General features: G+C 39.2%; 1 long non-coding RNA gene across 1 annotated transcript; it reads right to left on the reverse strand.

Moving 5' to 3' along the window:
* Positions 1-26,114, reverse strand: LOC127394757 (uncharacterized). The gene is made up of 4 exons (XR_007891682.1): positions 26,071-26,114; positions 23,607-23,689; positions 21,566-21,719; positions 1-98 (listed from the first exon to the last, which is right to left on the reverse strand). It is a non-coding gene; the product is annotated as an uncharacterized LOC127394757 (long non-coding RNA).
* Positions 26,115-27,682: the final 1,568 nt, after the last annotated feature.

Raw genomic sequence — 27,682 nt, forward strand, 5'->3', positions numbered from 1 at the left:
CCTTGTCCTGTCACTCCATGCACTTGTAAAATGTCCCTCCTGTAGCCCCTTCAGATAGCAGGTCTCCCTGGAGTCTTCTCTTCTTCAGGCTGATCAACCTGTTCAACAGATAGAAAGATTGTGACACTGTTTTTAACATGGCAAAACTATTTTTGTCCAAATGAAACTTCAAATGCAGAATGTTTGATTTTGCTTATAAATGAGGAAGTTTCAATTAGCTAAAGTGCATCTTATCAGACAGACTTCTCAAAGCATTAGCATGATCCTGAAAGTCCCACTGATGTCATTAGCCCAGAATAATAATTTCAATACAGAAAGCTAAAAGTCACTGGTAAGGTTACTTGAAAAATATAATATTTTTTTATTTGTGTTACATGACACAACCTCTGGGAAAAGGGGTGTTAAGAGGATGGCATATTAATGTTTTTTGTTTGACTGGGGTCTGAGAAAAAATTCAAGCAATCTCCATCTTCAAGGGTATTTTTGAAATTTCAGCTTAGCTTCTTTAACTGCAGCTCAGAAGAAACAGTTTTCCAGTACTTACTGTTTGTTCTCATGCTCTTCCATGATGTAGGTCTGCATGTGTGCATATGTATATTGTAGCCTCATATTTCAAAGGCAGGAGAAAGAAAAGTGATAAAGGGTTGAAGGATCTTTCCTCTGAATATTACCTGAGCCAAAGAATATAGACTTCAGGCCACCAAGCTACTATTGGCAGGAAATAGAAAGGGCTTTTCTCCTGAGACGATGTGGAATATAATTAGTGATAAAGCACAGGGAAGAATTATGCTAATAAAACCTGCAGCCATCAGATAGCAAACCAGGATTTTGAAAACCAAAGAAAAAAAGGTGAAGGTGGTTTCCTGTCCCTGTGGCTCACATCTGTACAGCTGAAGCCTTCTCACTCCACTACCCTTGTGACCAATTCTATCAGTCTCAACCAGTGATTTGGAAGTGAAGTTCAGCCACCTCCTCTGATTAATTCCCTGCAGCAGCTGCATTCCATTTAAATTACTCCATACATGAGAAGAATAAACATGTAAGGAATTTATACCAAAAATCAGAGGCTGGAAAATTGCTTTGGAAGATTGAGAATGATTTCTTGGAGGCTCTGCTTGCAGCAAACGTCATTCACATTCACTTGAGATGGTAGAGTTCAGAAACATGTGCAGCAGGTACCGAGCACCTAGCAGCGTCAAAACCCTAGATTTCAGAAGAGCTAACTTAAACCTTTTCAAGAAACCACTTGGAGAAAACCAATGGGATAGGGTACTGGAAGTAGAGTGGACACAGGAGAATTGGTTAATATTCAAGCACCACCTGCTCCAAGCTCCAGATCTGAGTCTCCTGAAGAGTAAGAAATCAAGTAAGAGATCCAGGAGACCTGCATGGTTGAGCAGGGAACTACTAAACAAAATTAAGTGGAAGAAAGAAATTTATAGATCATGGAAGAAGGGGTTGACCATTTAGGAAGAACACGAAAACGTGGTCAGAAAGTGTAGGGACACAACAAGGAAAGCTAAGGCCTGCTTAGAATTTAAACTGGCAAGTGAAGTCAAGGACAAAAAGAAGGGCTTCTTCAAGTACGTTGGAGATAAAAGGAAGACCAGAGGAAATGTGGGCCCACTGCTGAATGAAGCAGGTGCCCTGGTGATGTAGGACATGGAGAAGGCAGAGTTACTTAATGCTGTCTTTGCCTCGGTCTTTACCGCTAAGGCTGACCCTCAGGATTACCAAACCTTCCAGATCACAGAAGTCGAGAGTGAGGAAGACTTCACCTTGATTGTAGAAGAGTGGGTTAAAGACCCACTACAAGACCAGATATCTACAAATCCATGGGGCCTGATGGGATGCACCCATGTGTGCTGAAGGAGCTGGCAGAAGACATTGCTAGACTACTCTCCATTGCCTTTCAAAAGCTGGAAAATGGGAGACGTGCCTGAGGACTGGAGGAAAACTGATGTTATTCCAGTCTTCAAGAAGGGCAAGAAACAGACCAGTCAGTCTTATCTCGGTCCCTGGAAAGATGATGGAGCAGTTCATTCTGGAGGTAATCTCTAAACACATGGAAGAAAATAAGGTTATTAGGAGTAGCCAGCATGGATTCACCAAGGGGAAATCATGTTTGACTGCTCTGATAGCTTTCTATGATGACGTGACAGAACGGATAGATGCAGAAAGAACAGTAGATGTTGTCTTTCTTGGCTTTAGCAAGGCTTTTGACACTGTCTCCCATAACATCCTTGTGGATAAGCTCAGGAAGCATGAATTAGAAGAATGGACAGTGAGATGGATGGACAACTGGCTAAACAATAGAGCCCAGAGGGTTGTGATCAATGGTGTAGAGTCCAGTTGGAGACCTGTGACTAGTGATGTTCCCCAGAGGTCAATACTGGGCCCAGTCTTATTCAACATCTTCATCAATGACCTGGATGAGGGGATAGACTGCATCCTCAGTAAGTTTGCTGATGATATGAAACTGGGAGCATTGGCTGATACACCTGAAGGCTGTGCAGCCATTCAGTGAGATCTAGACAAGACTGGAGAGCTGGGCAAAGAAGAACCTAATGAGGTTCAGCACAAATAGGTGTAGAGTCCTGCACCTGGGGAGAAAAACACCATGCACCAATATAGATTAGGGGTTGACCTGCTAGAAAGCAGCCCCATGGAGAAGGACCTTGGAGTCCTGATGGATAACAAGTTATCCATGGGGCAGCAATGTGCCCTTGTGGCCAAGAGACCCAATACTATCCTGGGATGCATTAAGAACAGTGTGGCCAGCAGGTCAAAGGAGGTTCTCCTTCTCTTCTACTCTGCCCTAGTAAGACCACATCAGGAGCATTGTGTCCAGTTCTTGGCTCCCCAGTTCAAGAGGGACAGAGATATGCTAGAAAGAGTCCACTGGAGGGCTACAAGGATGATTAAGAAGAGACTGGAACACCTGTCCTATGAGGAAAGGCTAAGAGACTTGGGGCTGTTTAATCTTGAGAAAAAGAAGACTGAGAGGGGACCTTATTAATGTCTATAAATATCTGAAGGGTGGATGTCAAGAACAGGCCAGTCTCTTTCCAGTGATGCCCTGTGATAGGATGAGGGGAAACAGCACCAACTTGCAACAGAGGAAGTTCCACCTCAACATGAGGAAAAGTTTCTTTACTGTTAGAATGATGGAGCACTGGAACAAGTTGTCCAGAAAGGTTGTGGAGTCTCCTTCTCTGGAGACTTTCAAGACTCATCTGGATGCATCCCTGTGTGATCTGCCGTAGGTGTTGCTGCTGCAGCAGAAGGGTTGGACTCAATGATCTTCAGAGGTCTCTTCAAACCACTATGATTCTATTATTCTATGACTCTGGGATCTAAGGAAGTTAGGAGTGCAACTCATAAAATGGACTAAACATTTTTTCTGTGTTTTTGAATTACTCACTTTCACCCCTGTCCTTGTTGAACATTTTAAAGGCAGAGTTCATGACATCTCCAGGCTCCCTGGCCATGTGCAGCTTGATAAAATTTGTCAGTTTGAACCCAGGACTTCTTAGACAAATTCTATTTAACTCCATTTCTGCAGCAGAGACTTTTATAGCAGCACATTAAATATAGAATCATACAAGTCGGTAAGAAGGCTTGCAAATTTTCTTGCCCTGTGCTACAAATCCAACCAGTTTCACAAGTGAAGCAGCCATGGGCTGCACCAGTGCTTGCACAGAAGCCTCCAAGAAATGTCTGTTACCAATTTTATATCCTTTCAGGGATCAATTAATCAATAACTCACTCCAGTGTGTGATCCAGGAGTGCAGGGAGTGCTGGTTTTTTACTAGCATATCAATGTGTGATCCTGCTCCTCTGCAGCCAGAGGATCCATGGTGCTTTCATAAGATCTACTTTATAAAAATTCTCAAAGACACAAATTCATTAATATTTTTTTTCACTTTCATCCTCAAAGTTTATTACTTGCCCTAGCTTTCAAACCAGGCAGTGTTTAATTTCAGCTTTTTCTTTGAACCTCTCTTCTTTCCTTCACTCTCTATTTCACATCATATAATATATAATCAAGTAGTTCTTGCAGTTTTTCACATTCTCTTAGATCTGTGCATTCTGGGATACCTTCCTTCTCATGTATTTATTTAAGAAATGAAAACTGGCTTTCTCAAAGGAAAATGGCAGAGCTGGGAGAATGATATTGATAAAGAAGGCTTGATGAATGAGTACAGAGAGGCTCTTCAGTGTCATGGAGGAGGACATTCAGGGGAGAGAGACGTAAACTGTGCATAAGGACTTGCCTCAGCAGAATAGACTATCCATTCACAATTTAGTTTCTGCTGTACAGAAAATGCTGACAGTCATGCAGATATTACCAACATCTTAAATTGGACTGTCTGTAGAAGCCATAGTCCCCTATGAAAGTAAGAACATCCTAAGAGAGGCTCTGAGGCTGCATTCATCCAGCTCTGGTGTTAGTCTACCTCGTAATACCTTTGCATTGCACTAAGTTTTCCTAAGATATTTTCAGTTCAGTACAGGATTTTATTTTGTGCCTTATTGCTGATGGTGCTTCCTGTAGAAACCCTTTTCTTTACTTGTCCTAAGCTTATTTAGTGATGTTGATGTGCTTTATAAAATTACAGCTTTGTTTCAAACATTGCACTTTGAAAGAGTATGAAATTATTTCTATGAATTTGTAAAACATTTTGTGATGAGAGTTACTCTACATCTATAGTCTTATTGTTGATATTTACATTTGAAAACTAGCTCCCCACAAAGGAGGACTATTTTATTGGTTTCCTAGCCTGTTTGCCCATATATCTTTTGCTCCCAGTAATTTTTTAGCTATTGGATTCTGGTTGTGATTCAAATAGCTGAAATATATGGAATTAACAGTAACTGAATATGGATAGTAGACTGAGGGGAGAGATACTAGCAGTAATAATGCTATTGATAGAAAGGCAAGAACTCTCCCCCTTGCCCATTTTAGGAGGCAGCAACCACCTCAGCAACCAGTGTGCACCTTTTGTCTTGCCAAGCCAGATGTGGTTAATGAAAAATATGCCTTATTTTTTATGCTTGACAAGCTTTGGCACATTAGTTCACTATTTGTTGATCCTTGATTCTATAGTCCTCGGCTCCATCTTGATATTCATGCCTGATCTTGACCGGAAAATTAAATACTTGCTCTACTCAAATGTAAACCAATTCCTCCTTCCAACTAGGAAAGCTGTAAATAAGCACGGAATGCAGTATATTATTAAAAATACATGGTTTAGATAAACATAGTAAAACATTGAGCCACTATGTCTGACATCTCAAACCTGCCATCTGTGGATGATGAGTGAGGCACCTATATATAGAAGTAGGCTCACTGTGTACAGACTTTCTTAATTTTATGAGGCTATAAAAGCATTAACATTTCATCATGGCTTTTAAGAGGCAGCAAATTACAGTCCTATTTTGCTGGTATTTGTCCTGCTAACCTTGGAAAGAGTGAGCATTTTCTACCTATTTCAGGTTAAGGGCAAGAATAAAGGAATAAACCCCTCTTTTTTTCTCAGAGCCTGAGCAGGAAGTGCAGATTTGTAAAGAGAGGTATAAAGGCTCCTTATACTTTTTTTTTTTTTTTAAATTTGCTTTCCAGCAATATTTCTAGCATCTTCATAAATCCAGTGAATTTTAAGCACACAAGATCTGGGCTGTATACAATGAGAACTCTGAAGCAGAATTCAACAAGCATTACTCCTGTAAACCTGGAACTAAAAATTAGACTCAAGTCTTCATGACACAGAAAGGAAAAAAAAAAATTTTCTGGCCTTCATATGAATCAACACATTTCATACAGTGAATGTTAAGGAGTCACAGCAAAACAGTCATGAGAAAAGCAGGCATGAAGAATCATCTATAGAAACCGTTCAGTCCAGCACTGGAACACAAAACACATTCAAGCTAGTTAAATATAACCTGAGGACTAATCAAAAAAAAAAAAAAAGTCTGGATTCAGACTGAACTCCTGACATTATTTACACTAGGGAGTAATAATTCACTGGAATAAATGGAATGGATAATTCAGTGGGAATATTTGTGATAGGTAGAGAGAAGAGTGTGCATTAGGTAGCCCAAAATAGCAGCCTGTCTTTTATGCACATTGAGGTGCTTAACATGTCTTCTTCTATCTTTCAAGATTTTTGTATAGATTCCTGTGTGACTCTCTGTTTCTTCAACACACATCCTGTGTTGTGGAATCAGCAGCTAAATAGTCAAGAGTGAAAAATAAACCCATCACACACCAGAAAAACCTCACTAGCTAGGTGCTTCTTGCATTTTTCTTGTGAATTAATGGGAAGAGGAGTGGCACAGAGCAACTATGGATGTAACAGAGCTCTGGGAGGTCTTCTGGCATCCGGGTATTGCAAAACATGCTATAGATTATCACAGAAACTGTTAAAGAAGACCAGATACGAACCAGCAGGGTGAATCACTGGATGAATGGTAAGGTGTCACATATATCTGACTTCTGAGAATGCTAGCTTAATTCTGGACAGTGATGGTCAGGAAAAGGTCTCCATGTTATTAGTGTAAAATAAATAAATAAATATAGTTCTTCAGAAACTTCTTTAAGATGTCTAGTATTTGCTGGAGTCTCAGGTCTCACCAAGTGTGCTTGCTAAGTCCTGTGGCAAGGAATTATTTTCCTTCCCTTTTGGTTCCTAAAACTCTGGTACAAGTAAAATTCCCATTGGTTCCAGTGAAGAGCAAAGATACCAGTTGGCTGACTAGAAGTTCCACAAGAAAAAACTACAGAGACCTATCATGGATGAACCATCAGACCATTTATCTGAATTCTTTACACCTGTAACAAGAATGTCAAATAAGCCCTGAAGTTTATACCTATCATTGCGAAATTAATGTTTAACATCAGCCTTGTCTGTGCAGTTAAATATTTTTAATAAGATGATCTGCAAGTGTTAAAGCAGTTTTGGATCCAGTTTTCACAGTCTTTATATCCTTGATAATAAACATTATCCTGCCTACTTTTACAACATATGTCCTCTTTCATGTGGTTATTCTATTGTTTTTTTTTTAATTCCCAGAGATATTCCTTTTGAAAGACACCTATAAACCCCCAAATTTCCAAAGTTTAGGCCTAGTCTTCAGTTTCATTTTTGCTTAATATTAATAAATGGATTTTTATTTCCCCCCATCCCCGGCTTTTATCTACATTGTTCTTTAGATTCAGAATTCTTCAAGGCAATTACTAGAAACACTACAAAAGGAAGGAAAAGGCTATAGTAGGCAGGTAGGACCATGCCCCATTTTATGCTGACTCCAAGGCCTCACATTGCTTTAACCCATCTGCAGAGTCAGTTTCAGGACTGGAGCCTTTACATAGAAATAAAAATAAAGTAGCAATAAATAATGATTGATTTATTAGATTTTCTTCAGGTACAGCGTTGTGCTGTTAAAAATGTATGCCACTTGTTCTATTTAAAACCTCATAATTAATAACTGGTTGTAAAAAATTTAAAAAGATTGACTGAAAAAATCCATCAAGATAATATTGACGTGTTGAAGGAATTACAGTTGTCACATAAGGGGCAACCTGACTGAATGTAAAATCTTGAATTATAACCAAGTAGTACTGTATTTGTGAACACATCTGTGCCAAGTTTCTGATTTTATTCTTGATCTGATTTCCTCCTGTTTCATATGTGTTTTCTAACACCTCCAAAATCTTGGAGGGTCAGATGTTTTAGGAACTGGCTGGGCTGCATTTTCAAAGAAACAGAGCTGTAATTCCCTGCACTGTGTTTTTAACTCTTATTACCTGTTTTAATGTTTTTACCCCATATAATGGAAAATAATTAAAACACCTCATTTTGTCTCTTCTGTTCAGAGTCACTGTTTCCACTGCTAAGTTTTCTCTGCCAGGGTTGACTTATACCATGAGTTTCCAAAAATATTTTAAAGGACTTTTGTACCCAGTATTACTGGGGTGTCTTCTCCACATCTCTCATTGCACAGACTATATCCCAAGGATTTAGAAAAGAAAGCTCTGTAGGCTGACCAGGCATTACATCTTGTGGTCTTCAGCTGAGATCCTTTAGTGGCCACCTCGTTTGAGAAAGTGACCATATTTCTTTTCAGAACTTCTAGGAAATAAATTGTACAAATGCAAATTACTTACTTGACCTGCTTACCAACACTAATTAGAAGTTGGTCAGTTGAAACAGACGCAGTCTGTGGTGTTTTCTGTTACAGAATATAAAGGATCCATGCATGCATGGACAAAAGCCATTTCTGGGCAGGCAGTTGCCTGTTGCATGTCATGTGACAGCTTTATAGCTTATGGTTTGTGTAATGAGGTGTTTCTCAAGGACAAAATAGCAAAATTAGACTAATATGGGCTCCTGCAGAGATTACCTCCTTTTAGCTGTCTCTTGCCCAATATAACAAAGTTGTCCTTATTTTATGAATGGATGCGAAAGCTGACATTCTAGCTGGCACAATGTGGGAGATGCCCACAAACTCCTCTTCTCTAATATATATGTTAAGCATATTATTTTCACAAGAGAAATTCAAAACTTTGAAGCTGCTGTCAGCTAGATTTCACCCTGCCACTCCAGTTCTTTCCAGAATTCAAGGCCCAATATCTTTATTTCTTAAAGAACTTTCACCATTGCATAGAATTGAAACCTTTAATTAACTTTGGTTTTCAAAATCTAGACCAGGAGACAAATTTTCGTGGCTAGCTTGGTTAGGCAACAACTATGGGAGTGTTTGAAGCTGTGTGTCCTCTCCTCTCTCTTATAACTCTGGAATTCAGTGTTATTCGTTTGCCTTAACATGCACATCATTTTAACCTGAATTCCTGTTTCAATAACTGCTGTCAGAGTGTTGTACATGTTTACCTCTAGCTTGGTTGTTTCATTTTTCCATCTCTATAAGAAGTTTCCTAGGAAAAGGTGCAAGGACATACATCTGGCTGTCACATTACCAGCACATATAAATGATTTATGAGATACTTATAGATTATCAGCAAAAGCAGGAAAGCTGTGTCAGGAACATGAAAAAATCAACCTCTGAGGGTATTCTGAGAAAGATTCCCTTCTTTCCAGGCTATTAGATTAATTGGAAACCCTGTTTTGCTTTGGTGACGTCTTTTGCCTGATAAGTGTCCATCACTTAATTTCTGGTTTTGCCTTCTCCAGAAAATTTTAGCAAAGGCAGTTCATACAGCAGTGGCAATGGCAGCTGCTTTGTATTTCTGTATTGTGAATCAGCGATGCATACACACAAGGGGAGCAGCCTTTTGATAATCTGTATTTCAATAACCAGGCTGCAGTGCAGTGATTTAAATCCAGGGAATAATGGACTGAGATGCTCAGTGATAACATTTCAATTAATTCCTGCTCTCTTATCAGAGAATGTTAATCTTCTTCAAACGACTCTGTGGCGTACGCACCAGCAAGCAAACTTACCTCAGGTGTGAAGGAATATGAAACCTGGACTGCCTGAAAAGAAGGCAGAAGGAATGTTTGGTGGAAACTACTTGCTGTGTATCTCTGAGGTGTCTTTTTTTTTAAATTCACAAACTCCATCCTGAATAATTCCTCAGTCAGCCTAGAGCTGTTTTAGAACCCTTTCTGTCTTGGTTTTCCTATGATCCTTTATATCTGAAAACAGCACCCTTCTCAGCTGGTTAGTCTGAATTCCTACACTGATTGGTGGGTTTCTGGTAAGTTTCTGGGAGAAAGTCATGCTGTGGGGTTACAGACCCTCAGTTGCTATTTGGAAATGGGAGATCACAACAGCAAAACCAAAATCAGACTTAAAATAAGTGCAAGATATACACTTAGAGTTAAATACTGCAATGATGAAAGTGAACTAGGGACACAGACACCTGACTTTGCCTCCTCAATATGAGTGAATTTCTTTGCTGTGCATTTAAAACAGAGATTTTAATTATAAAAAGTGTGCTATAAACAACACAGGAGCCATACATCTGAACATTTTATCTGTCTTTTTAAAATACTGATGTCATGGCACGTATAAAAGTCTTTCTTTTTTTTTTTTTTTTTTTTTTTTTTTTTTTCCCCTGAGTCATTGCCCACTGCAGCCAGTGCACAGACAGCAGCAGATATCAATGCATTATAGATCAAGCCCTATTCTAATCTTTGAGAATTAAATGTCTGTGTTTCACTCATGGCTATATGGCACCTCTGAGTCATAGGTAGGTGTCCACTAATGCACAGGAGACCCAACCAATGTTTCCACCAGGTGCAGCTAGCTCCAGGACTATTTCAGCTATATGGAAAGCCATGGACTTTGGCCTTGAGCCTATTCTTTAAATACAGTGTAGTCATTCAGCTCACCAAAATTAGAGCTATGAGGAGAGGGAAAAACAAAGTATCAAAACCAATAGTCTAGTTTTTAATTTTAGTAACTGGAATTGACTGCAAAAGACAGGGTGGGAAGTGGCAGTTTCCTTTTCTTTTTCACTTAATATTTGCTGTCCTGATTTCACACAGACACTTTTTTCATGAAATCTTTCTCACAAATAGCTGAAAAATATTGAAAAAATTCCGTGAAAAGAATTTTCTCTATTTTGTTTTGCTAATGTAGAAGTTAAACTGGATTTTTACATACTGCTATGCTGCTAGACATACACATGCCTGGGGCAGTGCAGGGCATTGATTAGGGTTGGAGAGCAAAATGATTCTGATATTAGGATAACTGTTCAAATCAGCTGGGCAACTCAACAATATGGAGGGGAAGGCCTGGCTCATCTCAAGCAGCTAAGTGCATGAAAAGGTTGGGTCACTTAACACAATGTGACAGAAGCTGTGTCTGCTGGTTGTCCCCAAGGCCCCCTCACCATCCTGTGAGAACAGCATACGACCAGGCAGACTTTTATCTTTCCTTAACCTGGAGGTCACAAAATCCATCTTCTTAGGCTTGAAGGGCCAAGCCCTCTGCCTTTTCTGCATGCAGCCAGTGTTGGACAAGCACATACTCAGGCAGGTGTGTTTCCAATTATTAACAACTCTATCATTTAGTAGTATAGTTTAATAGTATAGTTTACTGTGGTTTATGTAGACATGTGCTTGTATCCCAGCAAAACTCATCGCATCCACCAAGAAGGTTGGTTGAGAAACTCTGGGCACTGTGTAGATGCCAGGTACTACTTTCCTCCTACCTGTATTTTTTATTACTTGAGAAAAACAGAGTTACAGTTCACAGTTCAAAGATGGCAGGACACAAATATATAAATTACAATGTTTTTGAGCTCAGAAATTCTGAGTCTTTAAGCAAAAGGAGGAAGGTCACTGTGGTATGAAGAAGTCATATTTTTATAGAAGGCTGCCAGGGGATTTCCAGATGTGTTGAAGGGAGGATTGTAGCATGCTTATTTTAAAGCCAAATGCACAGTATCACAAATCACCTTACTGTATGAATATGGGTGAAATGAAAATTAGATTTACTCTGCTAGACCAGGATCAGCCAGTGACCTTGGACTTCAGTGACAAAAATATGGCTACAGAGCCCTTACTGTAATTAATTCACTTTGCATTCTTGGACTTAGTTGGCTGGAGCTGCATCCTTCAGGTCTGCAGCGAAGCATCTTGATTCCTTCCTGTCTGAGTTTTTTTTTTAAATATTTTTATTCTTTTTACCAAGAGTCTGGAACCACTAGAGGTCATACAGAGTCAGATGAGACCAAACATACCCATGCTTTCACAAAGTTTGAGAAACTCTATTCTAGCACTTTCCTTCATTGTTATCTTCTTTCCTTTCATCTCCCAATTTCATTCTGTCTTCTTATCTTCACTGCATTTTGGTTCCCTCCATTAAGTGTATTGTGTTCTATCTTCTTATTCCTTTCTTTTTTCTTTCTTTATTTTTGCCTCTCTTTCTCTTATCAACTTTGGTTTTATAATAGTCACAGTTGACAATGTCACGTAAGCAATATCTTCACCCTATTTATCTGTGTAACTTTTTCTATAGGGACCATTCTTGTATTACGCAAGTTCCGTGCTTCCGTAATTATAAAAAAAAAGCACAAGCAAAATTATATGTGATCTTTTTTCTTACAGTTGTTGGAGCTCAGCTCCAGGTTGTGCAGGGCAGGGTTCACCAGTAGCTGCAAACTTTTCAGTCCTTGTGTCTATTGCCTGCCTGCATCCCACTCTCCTCTCACCTAGTTCTGCTGCTACCCTGCTCCTCTCCTTCGTCTTCTCTTCATAGTTTTCTCCTGCAATTCAACATCTCTGTTACTCAGTTCTTGCTCTCTTATACTGCCTTCTACCTCCCATCTAGAATCTCAGTTTCTTCCCAGTTTCTCTGCATCCTTGCCCTGTTCTGCTCTTTCAAGCTTCCTCCCTACTGTACTGTTTCTTTTGCTCATGACCTTGGCACCACTGATGAAGGATTTCTGCTCTCCAATCTGTGTTCAACCCTGCACAGTAACAGAGAAGACCAGACAGGTGCTTGTCCTACACACGTAAGGGCCAGAGCCTGGTCACAGGGCTCAATTTCTGACATCTTTCTGCATTCTTGGTGGAGGAAGAAGATGAAGGAAAGGGACTGAGGACAGGACCACAGTTCAAAATTCTCCCAAGTCCTGCAGTGGCTGTGAGGTTCTGCTACAGAGCTCCCTTCTCACTTGTGAGAGAAAAAGAAGATGCTGAAGAAAAAGTCTTGCTCTGTCCCCACCACCCAGGCAGAAAGATTTCACTGCAGACAGACTCTCTGAAGTTAGGTTAGAGGAGATTTAGAAAAGTGTGTATGTGGGAATGGTGGGATGTCTGACTACCACTGCACCTCCATGAGCTTTATACAGTACAGTCTGAACAGTTAGCCCTGTTCTTCAGTGACTAATAGATGAAACAACACAAGATTAAAAATGCGTTCCTACCTACAATGTGTGAAGGCAAAATAATCAGTTCTGTCCAAAATGACACCAGGGAATTTTCTGAGCATCACATAGTAAAGATTCTAAGATTACTGTGACTCAAGATTGTTTTACCCTTAATCAAGAAACTCTGGAAACTCATGGTACTCTTGTCCTGGACACTAATCACTATGTGAACTCATGCATTTTTCTTAATAGTGTGCGATGTACCAGAAAAGGTTTAAATTATCAGCTACCACTCTGGAAGGGAAATAACACTCCACCACTCTCCTACTCTTGTATACAGACATTATTCCCACAGCATGATAATTTCTCCAACTGGTAGGACAAAGAGTACTTTTGGTTGTGGGATAATATAGAAAGTTAAATGTTCTTGAAACAGAATACAAGATAAACGGACTGTGAGTAACTTCCATCAAAAAACTGTCCTTCCATTTCTCAATGCAGAAGCTTCAGTACTAATCAAATTGCCTTGATGCTGCCACATGAATATAGAGAATCAGGAGGACAGGAATGATTATGTTGTTTGCATTCATTTTCCTCTCAGGAAAACTGCTTTTGAAAATTGAGCTATTAATGCTCATAAAAGACATTAGAGAGGTGGCAAACTTGAGAACAACTGATTTTAGCTTAGTAAATATTTTTAGTCCGTGGTTAGAAGATCTGTCTCTATTAGTAAATAAAGTAGTGTACCTTCATGAGAACATTTTTGTGATCCTAATTTAACTTTCTTCAGAGCAAGTGCAGTTACAGTGGGGGTCAATTGCAGCAAGCAAGGGTTATGAGAAATTAGGTGAATTCAAAAGGTTTAACTTTGATTTTTGAAACGGAACTTTTTTATCAAAGCAGATTTTAAATGCAACTTTGAAATATTTTCTTCCAGATGTTTAAATATTTCATAAATATTTATCTGGTTTTTTTAAATATCATTTGTAGCTAGCTTTGTCAGAACTGCATTTTGGTAAATATTTGATCAGCTCCTTATAAAATTAATAGGATGTTTTTATTCTCTCCCACTAGGACTACATTAACTTAAAGAAATAATTTAATTATAAGGCATTTTAAGTAAAATGTTAAATCAGTGAAGAGAACCCACCTGGATGGGTTCCTGTGTGATGTGCTCTAGATGACCCTGCTCTGGCAGGGGGGTTGGACTGGATGATCTTTTGAGGTCCCTTCCAACCCCTAGGATTCTATGATTCTATGGTTCTATGATTGTAGTTCAAACTTCATGCTAAAGGCTCAAGGACATACATCTAGTGTGGAGAAATATGTGCACATGGAGAAGCAACTGTATTATCAGCAGAAAGCTAGGTAGGAAAATTAGTTTAGCTTCCAAAATTTTTGTATATTCACTGAACAGAAAAACCCTAAACACAACACCACCCCTTAGAATTTTCTGTAAATTTGACTCATTTTCAGCCATAGGCAATTAAACCTGTCCTGTTGACTATCAGCATTTCCAGGACTCAGTCCTATCTGGAAGCTTTTGAACTGTATTATTGGGCGATAAGAACATGCTCAGGAACTTCTCTTGTCAGGTAGACTTCAGTTAGATGAGTTTGCTCCTCCTCTGGGAACTTGTTTTCTTCCTATCTCACACCCTCAGCTGGTCCCTCTATAGGTGAAGTCCCTCTTGCTGTGTCAATGTATGAGACAGCGATTCCCTGAGACTGGCCCATGGGTACTAGGCATATCTGCATCCCCAGCAGCATGGATAGGGAGGAGTCTCATGTCTCATCATCTTGTTACTCTGCTCATGGGTATTGTGTCCATACTCTTGAAGCCAGACAACTACACTTTTTGTATATTTTACTTCTGCCCAAACTGAGATCAGGACTCTCATTTTGCCCTTTTAAAAAAAGGAGACTGTTTACTGAGAAACTAATGAAGACTAGTGCCTGAGTTGGCCATAGGGTTATGCCTTATAAAAGCATAGCTTCTTTGCTTAACAGCAGGAGCAACATCCCTCCATGATCTCTCATCATTCTCCTCTCTGATCATAGTGGGCTGGTAAACATGGAGCAGGTTTTAAAACGAGATTGCTTTAGGGTGGTGAAGGAGACACAAAAAAGAGCTTGAATATTTGGTTTTTAGCTGTGATAGTTATAAATAGATGAAAACTGAGCTACAGAGGGAACGATCTTTGTGAAATATTGGAAAAACAGAAAGTATCAAGGTTTTGATTTCTTCAATTTTAACAACATTTTCCTCTTAATTTGTTTTATACTTCTCATGACTACCAGACTGCTTGGAGCTGAGTAATTTTAATGAGATTTTGAATTATTGTTTGTTACTGTTTTGATGTCTCCACTCAGGTCACTAAATTAGAGCAGCACATTCTCATAGAGGTGAGTGGAAGAAGAAGGAAAAAAAAAAAAAAGGAGAAATAGATACGTAAGGAGAATTGCTGTTATAGCACAAATGCAAAAAATATGACAGCACTGTTTAATGCCAGGAAATGATGGTTTGATAGCTCATTTCCATGAAGAGTAATTTTACTTCCAACCAGATGATTCTCTCAATATTATATACAACCAGATTTGTATAATACAAATTAGCCATTTAAATGAACTGACTCTCAAAACCTTATAATTATTCTGGAAAGAAAATTTCTGTATAGACCAGGGCTTGTTTTCCAGTAAAACTTTCTTATTCAGACTCATATAAATAAATCATACATATGTCTATGTCTGAAAATCCAGACTGATGGCAGTATAAAATGTAGATGAAATGGTTCAGATTCAGTTTAAATTAGGGGCTGGAAATGGGCATCTCAACCACAGAAACATATGGAGCTAACTGCCTTGGTTTGTTTTGGATAAATATAATTTGTTTTGATACAGAACAACAATACCATTTAGTTGACATTCAGATTTATGATAAAGAAGTAGTATAGAGCAGTACATTTATTTTACTCCATGTCTGCTTTATTATTAAGAACCTCTCTACACCAACAGAATTAGAATCAATCCACTGATTTTATTTGTTTTGGGTGTTTTATTGCTGCTTTGCTTGTTCATTTATAGTGTCCAGAAAACAGAACATAAAAGTAAGTACTTGCTGGACTCTCCCACCCAGGGCCAAGACCTACTGCTGTGCACATTTCTCAGTGTGAAATGCTAATCCTCTTGGGCTTTGGTGGTTCAGAGGCCGATCTGCCACATAAATCCCCCACTGTGTCCATTTCCCATCAACTGGTGAAAGCTACGCCCAGTTTTTCATAAAAGGACCTCTATTTTTCATTAAGTATGGTACAGAGCAGATCGAAATACAGATGTAAAAGACCATCCTTGCAGGCCCTCTGCCTTGAGGTATCTCAGTGATTAATGGAGCAGTGTGCCGTGGTTTGGATTTAACAGTCCTCCAGATAAGTTTGCCAACCCTAAAGATAACTGTATTTTCATTCTCTTGGGGAGAATATTCCTTTGATTATGTGTAGGTTTCTAATGCCCCTCACTGGACTTCAAGTACAAGACTTTTCCCAGGCATTGAGGTGCACTTTAGACTCAGAGTTTTCCAGGGCAAGGAAATAAAACTCACCAAGTGCAATCACATCATCCACGGTGTACACTCTAGTGAGAGTCCCACATGTCCTGTGTTCTTCAACAGCAGAGGGATGTAAATATAGTACCAGGGGTAATGGTGTTAAGCTAGAAAAGGGTGGATATAGGTTGGACATTAGGAAAAAGTTCTTTAATATGAGAGTGGTGGATCACTGGAGCGTATGATTCCTTACAACCCAAACTATTTTATGATGAATCTGCCCTCCATGTTCTGCTCCAAACTCTCTCCCATCACTCTTGTCTTCCTTTCCCACAACACACAAACTAAGCTCTAAGCCATGGTAAGATTAAATGGCACTGTGTATTTTTTTTTTAATTATTATTTTTATATACATACATACGTTAATAAGTATCAAAACAACTATATCGTTGAAACAAAGTTTCTATTGCCATTGCAGCCAGATTACAATGCTGGCCTCACACACCCTTTCTCTCTTTCTAGATATATATATTTCTGTGTATGTACATGTGTACATGTGTATACACATAGAGCGAGTGACAGTCTGTGCCCTGATGATGTAAAGCAGGCAGTGATGTGGTGGGAAGCATTTATCAGGAAAAGCATAAATGTCATCATCCCTGCTTCACAGCCTCTGTGACCCAAACTCTGGAAAAGATGCATGTAGGTTCTTAAGTCTACCCCAATAAATGGAGACGCACAAATATGTCGTTAGATGTAAGGAGCTTTTTAAGCCTCACTGCAAAGTTTCTTCATGATTCTTTACATGATTAAGTGCTTTTATAAATTGGATATTGGCCAAAGCCACTTTTGAATTTGAGTTGAGGGCAAGTATAAGGTAATACTAGCCCAATGCATGTAGCCCTCCAACCACCTTTCCTCCCCATCCTGATATTTCCTGTGATTTTAGATACTTGAGTGGTCAATAACTGCCCAGCTCTTGTTTACTTTTCCTTATGCATGACTGCATCTGTTGATGTGGGTATTGGATTTACATTTTTCATCACAATTAGAGGCTGTCTGCTGAACCAGTTCATAGATTTGCTTCAACACATTTGTGTTACCATTTAATTATCAGCTTGCAATTAGCACCTTCTTCATGATTAAATGGCAACAATATAGCTAGATGGTATTGCAGAATTTCTTCAAGGGTGAAAAAAAAATTGTTAACAGGCTCTTCCTTCAGCAATGGCCTGTATCCTGGGGTTTCAGGGCCCTGAGGGCATGAACAAGCCTTAATGACCCTGAACAGCCTCACCAGAGATCTCACCTCAGATCTTGCTCATGAGCCCAGGGGCTCTATGAAAGCTCAGCCCTAAGCATTAACCCCTCCCTAAGCTGTGTTTGGGACAGTGCTGGTTGCTTGCTCAGCCATGACTGATCCTGGCCATGGACCCCCTTGACACAAGCCCCAAATTATCAACTGATCTCACAACTTAGCCTTGGACCTGCCTCATCATCATGGAATTCCCTGCTCATCTGGTCCCTTAGTTGGGCTGGATGACTGTCTGGGTTGGAACAGAGCACATGTTATTGAAAGCTGATCAGCATATGTCACCTGCCACAAGTAGCAATGTGGCTCATTTACTAATCATGGATAAAATGTGGGGGAAAATGGGACAAACAGGACCAGGTGACTAGGCAGAAGAATTCACTAGTGTCAGTGTTCCCAGTCTGCCATGATGCTGACAGGAAATATCTTCTTGCAGTCCTTCCTGTGGCAATAGGTTTATCAGGCTTTTTTTTTTTTTTTTTTTTCTCACTTTTAATGTTTATTCTGTAGTATCAAGGTGTTAAATTCAGTACAGCATTACTGTGCCACTACTGGGAACTATTTTTAAGGGGTTTTTTTGACCACTTTAATTTTAAAATTCCCTCTCATCTTCAGATATTCATGAATACAAACTCACACTATATTCACTGCAGGTTGATGTCATGCCTTTCATTTACTCTTCTGTGTTGTTAATAAGGAAGGACATTCATGCTCAACATTGATTCATATCAACCTCCAGCTCAGGACTGATCCTGTGAAGTGCTAAGAATTCCTGGAAGATAGTTAGCATTCCTGGCTGCTAGCAACTCCAGAGTCACCTAGCAGTAACAGCTACTCATAGTACTTGAGGAGTACCAGTCCCTGTTATGTTCAGACACCTAGATAACAACCAGTTCTTTAGCAGATAGAAAAAGAACAAGGAGCCAACTACAGGTGTGTCTTGGTTTGAGAAGACCAAAATAAACCTTTTATATGGCCATACTGACCTGACTCTACCCAGGACCTCCCCCAGCTGCTACTGGCCTATGGCAGTTTATAGTGGGGAGAGCAGTTGTGTCTGTGGGGAGGAAGAGGGTGGGTCAGGTAACCCCAGTGGACATGGTGTTCCTGCCTATAGTGCTTAGTATAAAATGGCTCCTAAGAGTTCCCTCTCCTGGCCTCTTTGGCTGGGGTGCTGATGGTGGTGGGGTTTGTCTGTTTATTATCTCTCCCTCTGCTGCTAATGCTCCTCAATCCCGTTTTCTTATCAGAGAAGAACATTGTTCACCAAGACAGGTTGCCTTCTCCTGCCTATCCAAATAGGACTGGTATATCTGCTCCAAGGTTTTTGTAGACTATCACTGGGACGCTGGGCTCAGGCACCCCCATCTAGTCTGGCGCTTTTCTAGTGGGGAAGTAATTACCAGCTGAGGAGCATGGGTTCCATATCTCATCAACAGATTGCTGGTGGGGTCCTGGGCAGTCTCAGATAAGTATGGCCACAGGCAATTTTTATCCTGGTACTCTTAAACCAGGAAAATATGATGGAAAGAAAATCTGTAAAATGCATCTGCAAATATTCTTTGAAAATAAGCTTTTCTAGTTAATGATACGTATGAAGTGTTCCAGCTGTATATTTCTATTTTTCCCTTGGCAGTTTACAAAGTCTAAAAATAGCAGTTGACTTTTCTGAAGCTATTTGGGGGAATTAGGCTTATAAGTCCTGGACAGTTGTACATTATTTTGATAGGTGGGACCTTCATCGTGCCAAATAGCAGTATTTTTCCAACTAATTTTGTCCTTGATGGATTTTTTAAAAGAGTTATGAAAGGAAGGTTTCATAGTAGTAACTAAGTCTGAGCTGAGTATAGGGAGGACACTAAGCAAGATTTTCTACACATCACCCTCTGTTGTTACAAAGTTTTTTCACTCCCACCTGTGTTATTGCTGTGCTGGCTTCTACAGCTACTCACATAATGAAAGTTCCCCAAGAGATGCATATTCAACCAAGCACATTTTATTTAATAAGCAGATGGAGTTAGTAAGGCTGAATAGTCCTTACATGAATTTCAAAATGCTTCTTTCTTCAACTTGTGTTGTACAAAGGTCAGAGACAGTGTCTTTTCACCATTCTGTAAGTAGGACTGAGATTATTCCTCTCTGTAGGAAAATTAGGCTGGGAGGGTCTCACCTTTCACAAAACAAGCTCCTAGACTGCCTGTGTGCAGAGCTGGGTTCTGCAGACCACGTATAGCTTTCTTAATATTGTTTCTTAGTGGCAATGAGTAGAAAGAAATTAATCCTGTCAGATTTAAAATTAGAAATTTTGGAAGTGAATTTAAACTAGTTGGTTCAAGCATGACTTTGGTGATTCTCTAAGAGTCTGAGAGAATAAAAAAGATCTTGGTTATTAAAAATATATAAAATAATGACATTTTTCTTCTGCCCCAGAAACATACTAAGTGGAACTGCAAATAGATATATGCTTTCCCCCTGCCAAGTACTTTATGCACTGTGTATTCCCCAAATAATATTATCAGAGTATTAAAATATTTTTTAAAATAATGTCAACAAGCAGTATAGTTTTTAGAAGCTGAAACACAGTCCAAGAGGGGGGAGGAAATTACAATAATTTATTTTAAAGTTAAAGGTGAGCAGATCAACAGATATTACACCTATCTGTTTACAGCTTTTATTATATTGTGTTAGCCCTTAACAGAAGGAAACAAAAAGGAAGAAATAAGATAGACACTGACCATATTAGTGTTAGGGAAAATACTGAGTGTGCTGGAGGAATAAAGTCACTCAGTAAAAAAATATAAATCACTTTGATATTCATATGAAAATATGATGCATTTCAAAGCACTACATAAGACAGACCATTTGTTAGAAAACTTGAGATCTCAGGAAATTTTAATTTATTTTTTTCTTCCATTTAAAATCCAATATAGAGAGCAGGTCAATATCTGAACTGGAGTACAGTAGAGGCGTCAGTCACAGCCCACTGCAGTACAGAATAAAGTTATAATGGACGTTGTTCTGACTTTGATGGGTCCCAAATTTCTTGATAAATCATGATTTCTTATTGCCCATACAACAACTTTCTCTGATTTGAGTGATAAAGGAGAGGTTGTTTACTTTGTTGAGTCACAGAATCACAGAAAGGCTGAGGTTAGAAAGGACTTCCTTCTAGCTGGAAGCTCCCCACAACCATGGACAAAGGTAGCTCTTCACTATTCACCTTAACTGTGTGTGGTACTTATCACCGAGTCAAAAAAAAAAAAGGGTCCTTGAAATAAAGTTCGATTTATAAAACCATTGACTGGTTCCTTCAGTTTGTGCTGTTGTTTCTGGCAGCCATTTGCGGTTTTTCCTTATTGTCCTTTTTTTCCTTATACTTAAGTATCTTTCTCCCCCCCCCACATATGTGACATACACACAAATATATGTGTACTTACATATAAATTAGAGGTGCACAGAGGCATATGGGCAGGTGGAAGGCACTAGGTGGGCTAGATGCTGCAGGGTTCCCTGAGAGCCAGCTGTTTGGACCAGAAGAAACAAAACCCCTGACACAACTGCATGGGGTTTTTTTGTTGGTTTTGGTTTGGGTTTTTTTACAGATAATGTCCATATATCATTTTAAACAAAAAGGTACAATAGATTTTAATAAGCTTATAACCCATTGCTGCTGAAGGATGGTGTTATTACCTTCTTCCAGACTGCTCCCATTAATGTGCTTGCCTCTTTATAGTGTCAGGAGAAATACTCATGCAGCTGCAGTGAGTTTGATCACTAATTAACCCAAATTAAAAACAAAGCAAAACTAAACAAAAACCCAGATGAAACAAAACCAAAACAAAAATACACAAAATACCAAACCACTGTACCTCAAAGCAGTGGCACCCTCTTCACCCATCCTACCGGGATCAATTCCCTGAGCAATTGCATGAACATTGTATCAGACCCAGTGGCTAGGCAGGAGGATTTATGGCAATGAGGAACAGCAGGACTACCTTCTTCCTGTGATGGTCTCTTCATGATCTGATGATTAAACAAAACATTAATTTCTCAAAATGATTTGCAATTATTAGACCAACCAAATGCATGTAGATCAGCAGTTAAAAATGCACAAAAGATCTTATATAACAGAATTCTTAAGTGGCATTTAATAATTTAAAGGTAACTAACACAGGTAAGTACCAAATTATACATCAAAATAAATTTTAATAATTAAGTCTTATTTCTGATAACTGAAAGTTAGAGCATTGTCCATTCCTGCCTTCATGATCACAAGAAAGGCAGTAGGACAGCTTATTTATCAATCCCTATATCTATATTATATCCTATTAGCTATGTTTTGTCTTTCTTGTTATCATTGATGCTGTTCATAGCTTGAATCCTCAAATCAGAATGTTTAACAGCAACTTCTTATTCTTATTGAAACATGCCTGTCATGGCTTACATTTATGGCTTAAATTTCAGAACTTCTACTGTTAAGCAATAACATTTAGAAGCATTAGTCTTCCCTAACAATCTGTTTGCACTTGTCTAAGAAACAGTGGAAAATATTCACTATTTCCATCCATTTTGTGGTAGTGTAGTTTTCTAGCAATCAAGGTGCTCTTAAAAATCCCTCCTTTATTATACTGTGGGTTATAACCAAAGCTGTTTATATGAACGATACCACAGGCTTAATGCTAAAAGCAGGCTCTAGCAATGTTGTATTTGGCATCATAAGGACAAGCTGTACTCAGACAGTGCTAACCTGTACTGCTGGGAATTAAGTAACCTTATAGGACTGAGTTGTAGCTATTGATAAATTGCCTGTCTAGATTCTTTTTGTCCTTTGGCCTCAGTGCCATTGGGTGAATACATACCAAACTGGACAAAAGGACAGGATGTGTAGAGCAAACAAACAAACGACCTACCCAGCAAAGTTACCACATGCTCAATCCATCACACTAGGAATTTGGAGATTAATCAAAATAAATATATAACAAAAGATTAAAACCACAGGACAGACAGAAACTGAGCTTTTAAAAGCCTGTACAGTATTTCAGCATTCAATAAGTTTTTGTGTGAAAATGCTGCCAAAGATATGTGAGCAGTATGTTTTTCTTCCAAAAGAAAAGAAATCAGTGTTTGATTGTGCAGCTGAAGTAGAATGGGAGAAACAACCTACTTGTGAACTGTTTTGGTTGGCATTTTTCCTTTCAGAGATGACAGTGTCAAGGAAAACTGAATGCATAAGTACAAAACTGGGGAGGGTGGAGTACAGAAATACCATAGCAAGTGTTTCACAGAAAATCGGTGAAACCACGGTATGTGGAAAGAACTATTTTGGTCCATTAATGGATCTCATTAAAGAACTTGGTGTTAACACATGTAGCTACTCCTCAAATACCTCAGTGAAGCTATGGAGTTATTTATCCAGCGGTGAAATACACTTAATATTTAGAAGTTTGGTGGAAGCTGTGTGTTTAATTGCCTTTTCTGTCAGTGAAGTCTCACATTTATTTGGAGGAAAAATGGAAATGGTGACTTTATAGCACAACTGGTAGCAGAGCTGAGGCAGGTAGCATAGCACTGATAGCACGGACCACTTTCAGATGGACTTTACAAGGTCACTTCTCAGTGTGGTCAATAAGACTTGCAAGCTACAAGCTTAAGAAATATTACTCTGAAAGAGGTTGTGGAATTTTCTTCAAGTCAGGTAATTGCAGAAGACCCGGAAAAAAAAACAACAAAACTGCAAATGGGCAGCACCAAGCTCAGAAGGTCATCAGGAACTCTAGTAGCTGGTGAGAATGTGGGGGGATAGGGGCACGGGAGGAGAAGGGGCAGGGAAACTTAGAGAGGTGTAAAAAGACAACATACCAGTCCTGAAGAGTGGCTGAAGCAACAAGGAGCTTTTGGACAAGGACTCACCAAGAATACAGACATGTGGCACAGAGCTTCCATGGACTTGGGCATGGGTTCTCCCAGAACAGGGTATAATCTCATCTCAATTGCTAAATTACGGAGGCATAGTTACAAAAGTAAACAACAACAACAAAAACAAATTACAAAAAAAAGCCCACTAACAACAAACCAAACAAAACTTAAAAAAACCCAAAACAACAAAAAAATCAACTTTATTAAACTGCCCACTATGATGCGTAAATGGGTAGAAATTACTCAGTGTCTGCACTGGTAAAAAAGGCAGAAGTCTTTGTATGTGCTTCCAATGAGAAGAGCTAAGTGATCCAAATCAGCCCTCAGGTCAGATCCGCGTTTCCCTGTCACTTTTGCACCCTTCCTGCTCTTTCAGCATTGCTGGATTTTTCGTTGTGCTGCATTTAGCTCTTTTACCCCTTCCATGTGTTAACTTCTGAATTTATGTTGAATGGCAACCATTTCTCAGAACAGGCTGCTGTTGTTACTAGCTCTGCTCCACACCAGTAGCTTGTTCGTCTTTCCATATAGCTACTCCACAATCTTATTCCTTTAGAGGGGTGGGAAGAAGGTTATTTGATGGAGCTGGAAAAAGATTGGATAGCTGCAGTTTTTTCCCTCTGAACTGTTCTTCAAGTTGCTTCTTTTCCACTAGGTGCCACTGAAGGCTAGGGGAGCAAATAAAACTTAAGAAGAGCATCTGCCTTGTCTGAAATCCAGAGCTCCTGGGTTCCCTGGTATCTTGGGAGTGGGGTTTTAAAGTGACCTAAAGCCTGTGGAAGTTGGCTACCTAATGACAGCCCGCACTCTTGAAGGCTGTACTTTTTTTCCTGGAAGATGCAGTCTTTGGAAACACATAATAGATGCATCAATAGTCCATATGGGAACTTGGCAGTGGCATCAGTGTGGTGAGCCCTTTGTATGATTTTGGGGTCTACTGTTCAGGATCTGACCAGGTGGATATGGCTCACAGGTGCCTGGAGATGGCTTAGAGTAGCTTAGGATCATGGAGCACTAAAAGAGGATGAAGCTACTTTTGCCTCTTCCTGATCCTGATCCAGCACTGGCTATAAAAGCCACGCCTGGGACATTTTAAGCTGCCTGCAGTTGTCTTGAACTGCAAAACAAACAGTGATCACTAACATTTCCTAGAAATTTTAACATTAATGCATAATTTTTTAAGACATCCCTGATGACGAACAGAAAAGTTTATGGAGTTTTACAATGAGGTTAGAAATTAAAGTGTTAAAATAAATCTATTTTTAAATTATAGCAATATAAAAATACTGGCATTGATTCAGTTTTCTTTTAAAAGAGGCTTATTTCCAAGTCTGACAGCTACAGAAAGGCTCAGCAAAACTTTCTTTCAAATTGCCTCACTCCTCTTAAAGAAAACTCTACTACATTCAGAGTTCTCAAAAGCAAGCTTTATTCCAATCTGAAGTCATGCAGTAGGAGAGATATATGTGTATAAAACCACTACATTACCTAAAGTTTGTGGTAACATAATTATTAAAAAATTCCTTCCAAAAAGAAGGAATTACTTATTTGTAAATGTGAGAAGAGCATAAGAAGTTAGCTATATTTTCTAACTTCTCAAGTTTTTGCTGTGTGATGCAGGTGTAGATGCACTCAGTAGGTAACAGGCAGAATGAGCCAAAGAAATAATGGAGTTTAGCAGCATCATTCCCCACCTTCCTGTCATCCACTAGTTATGAAGTGACCAGCCAAACTCAATCACCTGTTTCAAATTCTCTTTGGAAGTGGAGTCTAAGTACAGAGGCATTCATAACAGTCTGTCCAAAGAGGCCTAGACCAAACTGCCTTAGGAAAACCTGGCAGTAGAAGTGCAATTACTCTTCTGAGACCTTGTGCACTTGATGCCAGTAGATGTGTTACTGCCCTCTAAGGAAAGGTTGTGCAACACTCATGGAGGTGATACCACAAATAACCCTTTACTGGCAATTCTGAAATTTTAAGGAAGGATTAAAATGGAGTAGAAAGCCACAAAATTCCAGGATGGTTCAGTGGATATAATACTGGAGAAGGGATTATGGCACTTTCCATTTTTGCCCTGTTGAATTACCTTTGACAAATCACTATGCCTCTCTGCTCCTCAGATTCTCTCTATATGATGTACTGCTTATAATTTTTTTTCTATCTTTGCTAAGGGTTTTAAGATATTGTAGTGAAAATTGCTCTCTGACTACTTTGACATTCAATGTTGTCACTATCATACTAATCTAAGGAGAAAGTCTAAGATTTGCTTTAAAGTTCATGTATCTAAGAACTTGCTCATTTTATCCAGCTATTGGCCTGGTTAAAAAAAAAAAAAAAAAAAAAAAAAGGAATCCCATGGCTAGCAGAAAATATTCTCTTTCTCATAATATTTAAAACAATAATAAAATTAATAAATGAAATGTAACACTTTCAATGCTAGCGTTGTTTGTATACTTACCTTACAGCCCCACACTTATTTTGCCTTTCCTCTCACTAGATTCTTCAGTAGTCCCAATGCATGTTCTTTAAAGTGCCTCCATTTCCCTGTCTCCCCTAACATATTAACATTATTCGCAGTGAACTTGATATTTTCACAGAACAGAGTGCCAAGTGCTATATGATACCAGCTTGCTGAATACCATCTCTGTTGACAGGTGGATTCTCAGTACTGTAAAAGTTACAGCAGGATAAACAGGAACCAAAACTTATCAGGTACGATACCTTAGCTCTCTGCTTATGTGTTGCAGCACTTCCTACACACTTCTTTAATGTACTGTTACTTCATATTCAAAGTTGGAAAAATCAGTACAAGACGTAATGATGGATGGTATCATTCACAATAGTACCAGGGTGAAAAAAAGATGCATAGGTGTATTTTGTCTGACACCATACCCAAAAACTTGCCCCAACAGTCTCTAAGAACTGTCAGCTCTTTTCATCCATCATTCGGCTCCAGCAGTGTTATTACCTGTCTTCCTTTCTGTTGCACTTGGCAGAGAAATTATGCATTTTGGTGGATTTTCACTTAGGTATATTGTTTTTCTTCCCCTTGCTTTTAAATAAATATCCTGTGGATTGCAAATCTAGAAGGATTTCAGAGCAAATTTTGCTGTTAGGGAAAAATAAAACTCTTACTCTCTTCAAACATTACTGGGTTTGTGGTTTGTATCATTGTTGATGCAGTGTATCTGTGAAAAACTATACAGTGCTCAACAAATGCAGAGTTTTTTGTTTAGTCCATATTGAGCTTTTTTTGCCAAATGTCCTGCTGGAGTTAAAAGGAGCTAAGCAGGATAAAGTTCAGGTATTCTGTATAGCCATAGGGAGCTCAGTTGCCTTGCAGTAGGGTAGTGGAAAAGTCTTCAACTCTGCTGTCAGTAACAAAATGTACTTGCTTTTTACTCTGGTAGCAGCAAGATCTGCTTCCTGAGTCTGTCACCTGAATAGGCCAGGAAGACCAGGGTGGTAGTCCCTGAATAGAGGGGTGTACACATACATAAGTAGTCTTTCCACTCACAAGAACTGAAGATTACAAAGTCGGGCTCCTTTCAAACACATCCTTTTATCAAGGGCAGCTTGACTGAAGCTAGGTTCTCAGAGGCACATCAACAGAGATGATATTGTAGAGAATTCACACAGGCCCTGTTACAGATATGACCTGCAGAGCGTCTGTGCTGGGCACTGCAGGGAAGACAGTAAGTGCTTGTTGCTGAGCACACTGACAGATTTGTGCTGTGTTTGTTCTAATCGTACCATGGGATCCATAGCCTTAACGGTGAAATTTAAAGACCTTAGGTACTACAGCTCCTTGCCAGGTCTGAGAATGGCTACAAGCCCTTGCTGCAGCTCAAGGCAATCTCTCATCATAAGTCCCTTTTACCAACTGTTGGCTGGGTTTGGTATCAGGACCCAAAGGATGCTTTGCTTTCTGTGGGATTGGTTGTAAGAAGTTAGTTTCCCTCAGAAGTCAGTTCCCGTGGCACAAAAGCAGGGGGTATAATTTGTTTTCTTTATAAACACAAGATAGAGAACATCTACAGTAGCTCAGGTTTCTGAGCTGAATTTCTGAA

This window comes from Apus apus, chromosome 1 (genome assembly GCF_020740795.1).
Source record: "Apus apus isolate bApuApu2 chromosome 1, bApuApu2.pri.cur, whole genome shotgun sequence".
Taxonomy (NCBI): Eukaryota; Metazoa; Chordata; class Aves; order Apodiformes; family Apodidae; genus Apus; species Apus apus.